Here is a 15,302-nt window from a genome sequence, read left to right as displayed (position 1 = left end):
TCTGGTCTTAGAAACAGATGTAAGATTTGGTTTTGGGCACCTGGGTGGCTGGCTCAGTTAGTTGGTTAAGGGTCTGCCTTCAGTTCCGGTCATGATCCCAGGGTCCTCATTGGGCTCCTTGCTCATAAGGAAGGCTGCTTCTCCCTCTCCCTCTGCCCCTCTCCCCTGCTTGTGCGCGCGCTCGCTCTCTCTCTCTCTCTCTCTCTCTCTCATTCTCCCTCTCATATAAATAAATTAAATCTTTTAAAAAGATAAGATTTTTTTTTTTTAACCTCTGGTGCACGCAGTGACTTAGTTTGCTTCCTCAAGGAGGGGCCTGTGTGTGTTGGGGGTAGGTTGACAGACAATAGCATCTAGCAAATTATACACTGGAGAAATGAACAATTCCAGAAATGAAGGACATTTTAACCACTCAAGATTCTACAAAAGTGTCCATTTAAATGAAAACAGAATGTATACGAGTCTGCCCAGTGAAGAATGAGGGCGGATGAAGATGGGACTCTTGTCTGAAAGATCCAGCTTCAATCCAACTCTTGGTCTCTTTGAAAACCAAGGATCTGGGGAGACCTCTCTGCCTTGCCCTCCACTTCATTAGAAAGAGGTAAACAAGCTTCTTTTTGATTTAACAAAAAATGAAAGGAAAAGGCCCAGTAGGAGTTAGCTCTACTTCTACCTTAGCATATATTTCAGGGGTAAAGCATATTTAATTTATACATCTCTACTTTCATTCCAGGAAGACGAATTGTCATAGTGTCTTTCTATTCATAGGGCACCCAAAGGGTTTTGTTTATAAAAATCAATAAAGCCCAAAGCTCTTTGGTGTTTTTTTCAAGCCAATCTATTTCATGTTTCACCCTTTGCTGAGGGAAGCCATGTATCTTCCCATGAGCTGTTGGATTTTGTCAATTCTTTGTGGTCCATTATCAGCCAGCCAAGATTCAAGGTCACCGTTTTAGTGTCTGCTTCCCGGCAGAGCTCCCTGGACCTGACGAGGGCCCTTCAAGTTGGTAGATGGGCATAGATTATTTTGGGTTGTATGAAATGCAATTCATCACCCTGCTCAATGCACCCCAACTAGTCTAGTTTTGTGTCTGATCATCTGGCATTTTCAGCAAGTGAATGGAGCTCCTCACTTTCTCTGCTTTTCTCTGTAAGGAGGAGGGCAGTTCAGTGTGTTGGACCTATAGAAAGTAAGATTGATCAATCAGATGATTGATCAATTATTTGCTGTAAGGCACTCAATTCATGCAAATGATTATGCAACCCAGTCACTTTCCTGAGTGTCAGGACACTAAGAAGTAACCTCAAATTGATTTCATAATTCAAACACAGTGGTATAAATTTTACAAATATTATGTATTAATGTTATTAATATTAATATAAATACCTCTGCCTTTTTTGTTTAACTTTGTTTTACCTTTTTATGTTATTATTTTTAGCTATTATCTTTATTAATTGATTATTTATGCTTTTAAAAATCACTGAATTGTTCTATTCTAACTTTTTAAATTAAAAGTTCATTTATCCCCAAATTTCTTATTTTTCTAATATATTATTTTAAGGTCATACATTATTCAAAGTTTATTGTTTTTTTAACTATGGTATATTTTATATACCAACACTTATATCTAAGTATTATCTTTGACCAAAGTTTTATAAGTAATAATTTCCATTCTTATATTTTCTCTAGTTCAATGTAAAAGTTCTATAAAACTGTGTGTTTTATATATTTATATGCTTTATTTTTCAGTGAATGCAATTTTCCTCATATTTTATTAATTCTTAATTGTATTGTGCTTTGTTATTGGCTATAGATTACATGAAATCAGTTTTTTGTAATTTATTGAGATTCCTTTGGATTCTAATTCATCATAATATTTGTGAATGTTTCATATGTATTTTTTGGAAGTATAGTTTTGTGAAAATTGAGGTAATGCATATTTATTTACTTAATTTTTTTCATTATTCAGATTCACAAAACAATGTGCAATTTCTACTGAATTCAAATTCTGTTTGTTCAAACATTATATTTTTCAGTACACCTAGACTTATTTTGGTCTACTTATCTGTTCTGTCATTTCTGAGATGTGTAATAAACTCTCTCACTAGGTTTGTGGCTTAGTCAATTTGTTCTCCATGGCTAATAATTTCTTCTTTATATATTTCAAGCTATGTTGTTGGGTACATAAATATTATTGACTGTTTAATATTTTCATGTTGGAGTGTTCCTTTCATCAAAATGAAAAATTTTGTTTTTTGCCTTTAAAGATTTTCATCCTGGAATTTACTTAATACTGTTTGCTTTATTTTTTTGTAATTTAAAAATGTTTTTCATACATGACTTTTATTCACTCAAAAATAACATGATTATTAATATATTTGGACGTATTCTCTTTCCTATTTAGTGATTTATATTTATCCTGATATCTAATTCCCCCTTCTCTCCACTTTGTGGATTTTTATATATGTCTTTACTTATCATACTTCCTTCAAGAATTTTTTGTTGTTTTTCTTCCTCTAATGATCTTCAAGTTATTAATTCTATTTCCATTTTTCACGTGTTTACCCTAAGGTGCTAACACATGTACCTGAAGTTATATTTGTTAAACACAATCTGGCTAACATTAATCCAGATCTGCGTTGCCCTCCTCCCACCAACCCTTTTAAATCCTTATCCAGGGAGACAGAGACATAACCCCCCCCCCCTTTTTTTTTTGCAGCCAGATATAAGGTTTTTGCGTTGGCTGAATGTGGTTTCTATCATGGTACAAATTTTTCTTAAATGGCTGGTTATTCTGAGTGTTTTGTTTCTTTGACAGTTCTTAGGCCAGATTGGGAGCGCTCTGTGTCTGTGCAGTGTGCCTGAAGGCGGTGCTGCGCAAACCACCTCCTTCCGATTTCCGGGATAGTCCCACCCTGTGGACAGCGGCCCCCAACCCACTGCTCCTGCCCTGAGTAAATCAGCTTTGTGGTGTCACAAATGCTGCACCGAGAGAGATGAATTGTACAGGTGTCAAAAAGCTGGTTGGGTGTTGCAACTGATAATACAGTTTAGGAACACTGGGTCCCAGTCTATTCCCAGAATCTTGTGTTTGCAGAGATTCTGGAAACACTTCCACCATGTTAGCAATCTTCCGGGCCTGCCTTTTGCCTATGGCTTTTCCTCTTTCTTTTCTTTCTTTTCTTTCTTTCTTTTCTTTCTTTTTTTCTTTTCTTTTCTTTTCTTTCTTTCTTTCTTTCTTTCTTTCTTTCTTTCTTTCTCTTCCTTCCTTCCTCCCTCTCTTCTCTCTCTCTCTCTCTCTCTCTCTCTCTCTTTCTCTCTCTTTCTCTCCCTCCCTCCCTCCTTTTCATCCTTCCTTCTGTCATCCACCCATCCACCCATCCATCCATCCATCTGAAAGTATTTCGGTTACGGGTTTCAGGTATTTGTTTACTTCCTTCCCAATAAAACCTTTTATGATTTCAGCGACTTTTTAGATTAACTCTTTCTTTCCACTCTTTGTTGTTAATGTGTTGCTGTTTGGTTTAGTTTGGCCGGCTTTTTCTTTTAATATCCTCTACTCTGTGATGCCATTGGTGGCAGCGGTGGGGTAAAGCGATTGTCATAAACCTCACCCTGCCATCTTAAAACAGGAAGATTTTTTTTTTTTTTTCCTGCTGGGCAATTACCTATTTCTATGTGATTGTCACATTCAAAGTGCTAAACTCAATATTTTTTTAAATAAATCTTTTAATTTACTTGTATTTGAGTTTGTATCTCCCTTATCATTCCTAATGTTTGAGTCTTGTCTTGTAAACTGAGCCTGTTAGGAATAGATTTATTTTACTATTGCTAGAGGAGAAGGGATTTTATTAGTTGTCCTGTCTCACTATTTAATTGTTTTCTAGTCCTTCAGTTTTAGTTCTTAATCTTGAATAATTCCCCCTTTTATTCTTGAATTGTTAACCTTTTTCTATATTTTGTAGGTGAATACCCAATGCATTTTTAATCACTTTTTAATAATAAAAAATGCAGGGGGAGCCTGGGTGGCTCAGTCAGTTGAGCATAGGACTCTTGGTTTCCACTCAGGTCATGATCTCAGGGTCTTGAGATCCAGCCCTGCCTTGGACTCCATGCTCAGCAGAGAGCCTGCTTGAGATTTTCTCTCCTTCTCCCTACACCCCTCCCCACTGTGTATGCACACACTCTCTTTCTAAAATAAATAAATAAATCTTTAAAAATAATAATAATAATAATGGCATTCTTAATTTCCTATAAGTATATATTTTGCTGTGTTGTATGTATTTTAGTGAGTACTTTTCTCCCTTTCAGATAGTTTCCATTCCATTAATATCTTTTTTGTCTCAGAGATTATTTAAGTAATATCTTCATTGCTACATTAATTTTTATTTAATTTTAAGGTTGGCATTTTTTACAAACTTAAGAGTAATTAAGGAAGCTAATAAGAACTCAACTTTTTGGAATTTTAAATGTTATTTAATTTTGTATGTGCAAAATACATAAACAATAGAAGAAATAAAATTTTCTCTGTCTAAATCTATGACATTCTTTTATTTGATCATCTACACTCTTTTTACCTGTGTCAATTTATTGTCTACTTAATTTTTCCATTTTATATTGTTGAGCTCCTGTAGTTTTTTCTTTATGTAATTGGCTGTAATTTGTTTTTTTATAAAGATATATGTATATTCATAATTTTTAACACATCATATCTTTTTTCTTCCTGTATGATGCATTTGGCTTTGTGTTTAGCTCTGGCCATGGTCATTCATCCTACTTTCTTTGTATTACATTTGTTTGACTTATTCTTGCTAGACCGTTTCTTTAAAATTTTTCCTTAATTGTTTCATTGAGCATACTACTTGAAAATATCTAGCAAATTGTATATGTGTATGTGTATTTGTGTATAATATACACAACATCATAATAGACGATTCATCTATTAGTATTTATCGTTCTGGCTAATATATTTAATTTAGTTCCTTTTATCCTAATTTGTATTTCCTATTTATTAAATTATCCGTTGTTGTTGTCTGTTCCTTTCTTATACTGATTTTTGTTGTGATATTAGAGAGACAATATCCCTATTAATTTTGAAATTCTACTTTGCTTTTCTATTATCTAAAATACTATGCTCTCAACCATGATAATAATAATTTATCTTATTTTATTAGTTAATGCATCAATTACTAAATAATAATTATACCTTTTGAGAAAGCAGTTATGTAACGCTTTCTCTGATATTTTCCTAAGGTTTTTATTAGAGCAACTCCTCTAACTCCATTCCCTCTAACCCTCCGCATAGAATGCAAGGACTTTCTCTTTGCAGAACATGGTGACCAGTCAAAGAGAGATCAAAGTACCCACATGCATTTTTATATCCTTCACCTTATCCTGACCTTCCCAGGAATTAAGTTTGTTAATTGAAGACTCATCTTGCTTAAAAACTGTACCACATTTGGTAGAGTTTGTGAATAGAAGTAGAACTTGGAGAATGTGTTCCAGATACCAGATGTATGGGAAGAGTGATTCCCTATGACCTTCATAAGGACACAAATGAAGACCAACCAACCTTGTATCAACCTCCATTCTCTAGACGAAGATGTGACAAAAAATAGATTGGTGGTGGGGTTGTTGGCCTGAGAAGTCCAAGGATCAGGGAGATCTTTGTCATAATACCAGGATTGCTTAAGGCAGAATAATGTTCCCTCCACTAAAGATGTCTACATATTAATACTCAGAATCTGTGCATACATTAGTTTACATGGCAAAAAAAGAATTAAGGTGAAAGATGGAATTAAAATTGGTAATCATCTGATCCTGAAATGGGGAGATTATCCTGAATTGCCTGAATGGGTCCAATGTAATCACAGGTGTCTTTATAAGTGGGAGAGGGAGGCAAAAGACTCAGAGATGGAGAGGTAAAGCAGAGGTCAGAGAAATTCAGTTTGAGAAAGACAACTTGACATTGCTGGTTTGGTCATTTAGGACTGTGGGCATCCTGCAGAATGTTGGAAGATCAGGGGTCAGATTTTCCCTTAGGACCTCAAAAAAAAAAAAAAATAGCTTGGCCAACACCTTAATTTTAGCCCACTAAGACCAATTTCAGACATCTGAACTCAGACGATGTGAGACAATGTATTTGTGGTGTTTAAGCCCCTCCATTTGTGATAATTTATTACAGCAGCCACAGGATACTAATATAAGGGTAGAGTCTGTTTTAGACCCAAAATTGCATTCTTTCCCCCAATTAATTTTTTTTAAGATTTTATTTATTTATTTAAGAAAGAGAGACAGCATGAGAGAGCTGGAGCAGGTTGGGTGGGGGAGTGGAGGGAGAGGGAGAAACAGGCTCACCAAGGAGATTGGCACAGGGCTCAATCCCAGGACCCCAGATCATGACCTGAGCCAAAGACAAATGCTGAACTGACTGACCTACCCAGGCACCTCTCTCCCATTAATTCTTAAATCCTCAATCTCTTTTTGCTCACCTTATAACCTCCCTCAGCTTTTCCCACTCACTTTCCTCCACATCCTGTCTTGGAAATGGTCCTATACCCACCCTGCTCCAACTTCTGCTTCTCACATCCCTCTTCCCCATTCTCTACCTGTCCATTAGACTCTTTCCCTTTCCCTTAGTTCCCTTAAGCCATTTTTTACCCACCATTCCATATTTTCTATTTCCCACACAATTTTCCTTCCTCGGAGGGAGGTGGAAGTCAGAAGTGCAAAGAAGGCAGTGTAAGGACATCTGAGCTCTCCTGTTGTACACTTTCTTTTTAGAAAGAAATTTCACTGAGCTCCAGTACTCGCTCTGAGAAATGAATGGCTATCAACAACATTCCAGCAAAGATCTACAGAACAATAGGAACAATGCATGGCTCATAGAAATCCACGCACATGAAAGCTTGAATTCTGCTGCAGTTTGCTGGCATCTACTGACTCTTGATCTTACTGGAAAGGGGTCCTCCATTAAGCAGTTTCTCAGAGTAGAGCTCTTAAAATGAGAAGATGTCTCTCAAAAGGCACAACTCCATGAAGAATAGTTGAGCACCGGATCAAAATTTTGCAACTTTCCTTCATTTAAAAAATATAGTAAATATGAAAATTCTATAAGAGCTAAAGAGAGTAAACATAAAGCCAAGATAGGCTAAACTGAATTCTGGCTATTGGGAAATGGCAGTCAAGTTTTTTACCTTTTATTGTGAAATATTATAAAAATGTTAAATACCTTTCAGATTTGGGTCAAGGGGTCAATTTGGGGTCAAAACATGAAAAGTGCTCAATCCATTTTGTCCTACTTCTGACATTTGATGAACTACAGATATTTCGTGCCTCTCAGAGGACACTAAACAAGATGCTTGATATGGCACATTCCCCCACTGTCTATAAGGATTAAAAGGAAAATAACTAAAACGGCTTATACTTTAATTCATATTTTATACCTCAAGCACTGGGTGAAGGAAAAGCCAGAAAAATGCACATGACAGATTTTATCCATAATCACAAAGACAGAGGGTGAACAGGAGATCAGGAGGTGATAATCAGACCCTGCAAGCCAGTGCTGAAAGCAGATATTCAAGAAGGGAGCTGAATTTTGTGAAACAGGTTGTTGGAGATCAAGGAGCCACTGGAATTAATTCTGCTACAAGGTGTTCTCAAGAGGGTAGTTTTGGTCACATTCAGTTAAAAGAGGTATTAGTGAAGAGAAGGAGAGCTTTTAGAGGACCTGCTCTCTAACTCTAGCCTTGAAGATGTAGTCGTGATTCTGAAGCATCACTTATACCTAGAATAAAGAATATACTCATAGTGACACGTCATGAACTGTCCCTGTCTATTCCTCCAAATTCATCCTGTGCAATCAAGACCCTATTCACAATACTTCCGCCACACTGGCCTTCCTTCTATTTCAAAAATGTGGTAATCTGAAATCACACATTGATTCATTTGTTTGTATCTTCAATCAACAGAACCAAAGCTCTTTGAATAGCAGAAAACTTATCTGCCCTGGTTGCCTCTATAACCTTATGTGTGTTATAGTAGCCAACACACTATGAAAGCTCAAGGTATATTTTTTGAACAAATGAATAAATGGTATTCACTGTGATCAAGTAGTAAAGCACATGCTACATCCACAGTCTTGAATATAGAATTTTACTGTAGTATGAGAGAAAATTATATTATGAATTATTTTTCAAATTCAACAATGAAGTCTGTGAATATAGGTTTTTCTTCTCAGAAGAAGGTAGACATCTCTTTACATTTTCTTCTTTCATTTTCCAAATTAACTTTTCCTAGTTCTCACAGCTATTTCTGAGTTTCTGTGTTTTCCTCCTGTGTTTTCTTCTACTTTACTGAAATTGTGGTAACAACTTCAGATCTGTGCTGACCTTGTACTAGTCTATATGCATCTGGGCAATGGACAAATCATACACCAAATATAAAGCCATCAGAGGCTGGAGTTCATCTCAGGAAGCAGACTCTGTGGAAAGGATCAGGCAGCAGGACATGCCTGCCCCCAAAGGAACACGAGGCAATCAGTTCTGACCGCCAAGCACAGCTCTATAGAAAGAAACCAGCATTGCATGATTCACAGAATTCTTTCTAAATACCTTTGGGGGATGGTGTTTCTCCAAGACCACCTGTTACTTAACTTACAACGCTGACACCACGGCCCTTAAGTGGTGAAGCAGAACAGTGTTCTCAGAGCTAGGGGTACATCTTCTTACAAGCAGTGGTTATGCCCAGGGGCAAATGTACTTGATAAGTAGATAGAGTCTATTCATCAAGGAAAAGAGGGATAGAGAGAGAATGAGGAGGAAGGAAGAGAAGAAGCAAAGGAATAGGGGAAGGGAAATAAAGGTGTGGCAGCAAAGAAGCAGAGAGAGAAAAAAAGGACAAAGAGAATGAAATTAGAGAGGGGGGAAATAAAAAATAAGAGAGCATAAAATAAAAGATGAGGATTGAAAAGAATTTAAGGGGAAAAAAATGCAAACAACAACTAGATGACATTGCAAATGTCCCAGGATTCTGGTTCCCTCTCTCTGGCTGGGCGGTGCCCAGGGCTGCTTCTTGTCTTGACAGTTCTGTCTTTTTGTGATTTCCAGGGAAAGCATAGGAGCTCACCCAGAACTCTCGACTGCCTTCAGGCCCACACATTTGGGGTAAGAGATGAGGTGAAAATGTAAGTGATATCTTAGATAATGTCCTTAAATTACTTCTAAGTTGTTTTCCAGGAATCTCAAGCCTCCTCAGGCCTGAGAGGAGGCTTATAGGGGAAATCCTGATCAGACATTTCACTCATGAAAGACAAGTACAGACTCCTCAGGTCAGGGAAGTCCTAAAGTGAGGAAGACATTTAGCAGAAGACCTCAAGTAGATATGATTGTATGATTTGCCATCCAACCCCTCCTTGTGGTATCACGGGAAGAGTGAGGTTTTTAAGTGACCAAGACACCTATGGGCATATCATGAAGTATGTCAGGGCTCTGCTAACTCCAGATACCATGTCTGGAAGAGGCACACTGGGGGTGGCATTAATGGTCAAAATGACAGAGGCAAGCAATCAGCCTTCCTGAAGGGTCCATCCACCTCTTGGTCATCTAATGTTTTCAGCTACCTTCTACTTCTGCCCATTGCAACCATGTTTCTAGGGATTAAGCACCAACTACATGATAGCCATGGGGGAGGCCATTTTGTTCACCATGACTAAAGGAACCATATCATTCATTATTCAAGCAAGAGGATTTTTGAGAGTGAGAAATTGTTTTATTAATAATTAAACCAGGATAACAAGTTTAAACAGAACCATTTTAGGCAAACCAGGATACACAGTCACACAACTCTTAAAACTTCTTTGGATTGGATCAAAAGTCGGTACTGGATATAAGCTATGCCAATCAAAGTCTTTTACCAAGAATTTTAGAACTGGTGGTATATATGGCTGTCTTTCTCCTTCTGATGAATAATGCCAGCCAGCCAATGGTCATGTTTTCCCCCGTGTGTCCTGCAGAGACCAAGGGTGTAGGGATGGGGATGGAGCAAAAAAACCTAGAACAACACATGATCTGCACATATGGCACAAAGGTCTCTCCATCCTACCCCATGACGCTTCATATATTCCTTTCTCTGTACATCATTTTGCCCTTTGGAGAAGAGGAGGACATAAAACATACCAGAAATGTGTCTCAAAAGACCAATGTTACACTCAACAATTTTATACTCATCAGACTACACTCACAGGAGGCTTAAACACCAATGACTTCCAATTTAACCTGAGTCCCCTCCATGTCCATCAACTCAACATAGACAAAAAATGTACTGAGAGCTTGTTTATGCTCCCATCCCTGGGCTAAAGTGGTGAGCAGAAATAGAAAAGACCAATTCTCTAGTCTCATGCAATTACCATTCCAGCTGAGGAGAACAAGAGATGACCGAATAGATGCATAAGATAATTCCAGATAAGGAAAAGCATTCAGAAAATAAATTAGGGTAATGGGGTATAAAGTGACTCAGGAGAACATTTTCTTTGTGTGAGGTGGTCAGAGAAGCCCTCTTTTAGGAGGTGACATTTGAATTGACACCTTTTTGGTAGAAAGTATAATTTTAATCAGCTCTACTATGTTCAGCCTTAGGAAAGAGTTGCTCATCCATATCAAAAACTGAGCTGGCATCTTCCTCTCTACCTCTGATGCTATTCCTAGGGGTCATAGCAATGTCACTATCCATTCACCTCTCAAACAGAAGCCTTCCATTCTTGCCTTCCTTCACTAGCAACATTTGTCAGCTAAATACTCTTGAGTCTGCCTCATCAAAAATCTCAGCAGTCCTCAACAACTATTGTTGGGACATAGTACAGTACAGATCAATACCCACTCAGTACCCTTCTAAGTACCCTAAAGGCAGAAAGCATTTCTGTGTTCTTCACTACTGTCCCTCCAGGGTCTTGCATAGTGCCTGGAATAGGGTAGACATTAGCATATCTTTTTGTTGACCAAAAGAACACAACTGATAGTGGAAATTACCTTAATTGGTTTCCTGTTTTCTATAGGAAAAAAGCTAAACCATTCATGAATGAACCCCAGCTTGCCTGTCCATCTTTACCTCCAACAACCTGCTCCAGTCACTGTGAACTATTTCTATACCTGTCATTCTCTTTCAAAATCTGACATTTATTAACACCTGGTATATTGAATGTCTAGTTCATGGAGCAGGGGGCAGTTCATCTTGAGGATGAACCTGAAATATTCTCTCTTTTATGGAGACCGTCTGAATCCATAATTATATTCATCTGTTGTAGCACCTATAACTCTGTATTGTCATGGTCTTCCTGCAATACTGTCTCACTTATTGTGAATTGCTCCAGATAAGAATTCTGATTCTTCCCATTGCTAACTGCCCAACACTTATCATAGTGCTAGGAATAAAAGTAGATGCACAGAAATGCTAATTAAAAAGACAGCATGAGGCATCTGCTGCTTTATTTCTAAAAATAAAGTTTGTAGGCATTGATCCCATGGTTCTATGCCTTCAATAAGTCATTGGCTAGGGAAACACTAATTATTAAGAGCGAATAGAAATCATAATGCTCACTCATACAGTATACCCAAAGGTGCCTTGAAAATCTTCAGTTGTTGGATGCTTATATGTATGGAGTGGTTATACTTTTCTTTCTTTCTTTTTTTAAAACATTTTATTTATTTATTTGACAGAGATCACAAGTAGTCAGAGAGGCAGGTGGTGGGGCGGGGGTGGAGGGAAGGCAGGCTCCCTACTGAGCAGAGAGCCCGTTGTGGGGCTCGATCCCAGGACCCTGAGATCATGACCTAAGCCGAAGGCAGAGGCTTTAACCCACTGAGCCACCTAGGCACCCCTGTTTATACTTTTCTATCATCATTTGAGTTCAAAGAAATGTGCCTCACAGCATGTTATAATTAATTGTTAACACACATACATGAGTACACACACACACACACACACACACACACACGCAGGTGGCCCTAATTTAATTTATTCTGGATTCTTTTTAATATCAAAGATGAAATAATTCCTATATTACACAAATCATTTCAAAGTAGATTTAAAATATTAGGGCTAATTTGTTCACTTGTTATGAAGTAAATCTGACTTCGACTGTCAAATATGATGTTAAGAACAAAAAAATAACATTATATTCTCACCTAACTTGTTGCAATCAATGCAAAACTATTTTTCAAGCTTATCTTAACCAACCTAAAATCTTATTCATCTGCTATCACAGAAATCACTCATTCTCCAAATAGAAGGCTGCTTTAACACAAGCACACTATAATGAAACTTAAGTCCTGTATCCCAATTTTCTTATCTCTAAAGTTGGAATACTGTCTCATGCATATATTATTTTAAATGAGAATTCAGTGAGTTAGATATGTAATTCCTTTGAAAATAGTGCCTAGCACTTAATAAATGCTATATAAATATTACCAATCATTATTATCATTATTAGTAATAGTAACAATAGGCATAGCCTTAAGCACTTATGTGTATCATACACTATTCCAGTTCATTTACATATATTCATTACAAATGCTAGTTATTCTGCATAGGTTATTTAATCCTTTCAATCATTCACTGAGGTAGGTATCAACACATGCTCCTTTTTATAGAAGGGGGAAATTGGCTTAAACACTTGAGTTAGAGGTACTTTCTGAATTAAAGACCTGAAAAGTCTCCTTCTCATAGCTAGAAAGTGCTAACACTGGATCTGAATCCATGCAAGTCTCTGGAAGTTCATGCTTGACCATCCGGTTACTCTGTCTCTCATAGGAGAAGGGGCCAAGCTTTCAGAACTGAGCCACTCATATATTAAAACCTTACTACGCTTATTTGTTTTACTGTTCAAATAATTAATATTATATAATGCTCATTCTCACAGTTATGTGAGATTATAAAGTATATGTATATTACATATTTTACTTGCATTTTACACTATATATGTATATGTTACATGGAAAACAATTCTGTAAACAATTCTGTAAGTAATACATAATAGAATAAATTATAGTTGTAAAATATGGAAATAGTTATTACATTATGTACATTATAGATCACATAAAATTAAAAGTAAAACAATGAAATAAAGATTAAATAACCAATGTTTACATTTTAAAATTTATTTTACATACTAAATATATGTAAGACCTTTTCACAGTAAATGCTTCCATAAATAATAAAATTGTAATAGGAACAATGTGTTTGAATATGTGTCATTTTTTAATAATACTTGTTTCACTATTGGTGATGTAGAAATTCAAAAGTCTGGTTCTAAGTTCAGTTTATTTTGATCCTTGGTTTAATGCTTACAGTATCTGAAAAAGATGGCTCACAAACATTCATGAATCTAAATGAAGAAGGTCATCATTGGCTGTGCATAATTAATCATAGCATCATTTTCCATTCCAATTATGCAGTGGTATTTGCAGAAATTGGATTTGTATATTTCTATGATTCCTGAAGTCAATCAGCAGTTCCCACACACTAATGAGAAGATATTTCATTTTGCTATTTTAATAAATTTGCTCAACATTCATTGAAATTCTATATTTGGAAAATTCCAAAACATGTAAAAATTTGAGTTCTAAGTTTTGTGTTTGTGTGCCTGTGTTCAGACATAAAAGACTTTATAATTTTACTTTATTTCTCTAATTGGTTTGTTAGCTATACTTATTTATTTTGTATTTTTAACGATTGCTTTTGAATTTACAGCATGCATCTTCAAGTTAGCGCAGTCTGTCTTCAAAGAACATTATAACATTTGATATATTGTATGAGAATCTTACAACAGTACACTTCTGTTTTCCCTTTCCTGGACTTTGTGCTAAAGAGATTTTTATAAAACTAGAAAAAATTCTTTTGTATTTATCCACATAGTTGACCATTTCAGCAGGTTCATTATTTCATGGAGATCCAACTTCCATCTCACATAATTTTTCCTTCTGTTAGAAGAACTTCCTTTAATATTTCTTTAGTGTAGGTCTGCTGCACATAAATTCCTTCAGCTTCTGTATACCCAGAAAAAAATCCTTTTTTTCTGTATACCCAGAAAAAAAATCTTTATTCTATCTTCAACATTGCAGAATATCTTATTAGGCATTGAATTCCAGGTTGACAGTTTTGTTTGCTTTGTTTCTCAGTACATTGAAGGTATTTCTCCAGTGTCTTCTTCCTTATATTGTTTCTAAAGAGACGCCTAATGTATTTTTTCTTTTTTTTTAATGTTCATGTATTTGTGTCTTACCTAAGAAATCTTCACCTAATCCAAGGTGCTAAGATCTAAATGTAAAACTTAAACCTGTAAACCTTCTAAAAGAAAATAGAGGAGAAAATCTTATGACCCAGTTTTTCTTTGCTTTTCAAGTCACTACTAGTCAAGTAATGAAAGACCAGACAAGTCACAAAATAGGGGAAAATATTTATAACCCAAATATCATTATCCAGAATATGTAAGGGGATTTTCAATATAAAGAAACAAAAATTAAAAAATAAATTTAAAGAGCCAGGCAAAAGATTGGAATACAGATTTACCAAAGAAGATATATGAAGAACAAATAAGCAAGAAAAAAGATTAATAATAAAATTAAACACTAGGAAAATTTAAATTATGACCACAGTAAGTCACTGCTACTACACAGTCACCAGAAATGATAAACTAGAAAGACTCAGAGTATTGACTCTTGTCTGGAGTAATTAGCTTATCTGTCGTTAGTGAGAATGCAATTTGATAAATTCTTATAAAATTAAAAATGCACTTGCAAGAGTAAACCCAGGAATCTTATTCCCAAATAAATGAAACTTCTGCCCACATGAAAGCTTGCATGCAAAAGTTTATAGAAGCTTTATAAAAAACCACCCCAAACTGGGAAAAACTCAAATTTCTATTCAACTGGTAGATGAGAGCAAATTTTAGCATAGCCATACAATAAAAAATAATGAGCTAATGATACATGCAGCTGTATGAGTAACTCTCAAAAAATTATTTTAAATAGAAGAAGTTAATAGGGACAAATAATTGAAAGTTATAAACAAAACTATATAAATTAATTTGTTGATATCAAACTTGAATTTAAGATGTTCACAAAAAAATATGAATAAGGAGCTGATTGAATTCAGGAAATAAAATTAAATAAGAAGAGCTATCATCTCAGTAATAAACACTACATTATATGATGACCAAAGGAGAGTGAATATATATAATAGAGGGGATATTGAAGAATGAATGAAAATTTCCAAGAATAGAAAAGAAGATCATGAACTAAAAATAATC

Source organism: Mustela lutreola, chromosome 4 (assembly GCF_030435805.1).
Source record: "Mustela lutreola isolate mMusLut2 chromosome 4, mMusLut2.pri, whole genome shotgun sequence".
Classification (NCBI taxonomy): Eukaryota; Metazoa; Chordata; class Mammalia; order Carnivora; family Mustelidae; genus Mustela; species Mustela lutreola.
Note: the sequence above shows the minus strand (reverse complement) of the source record.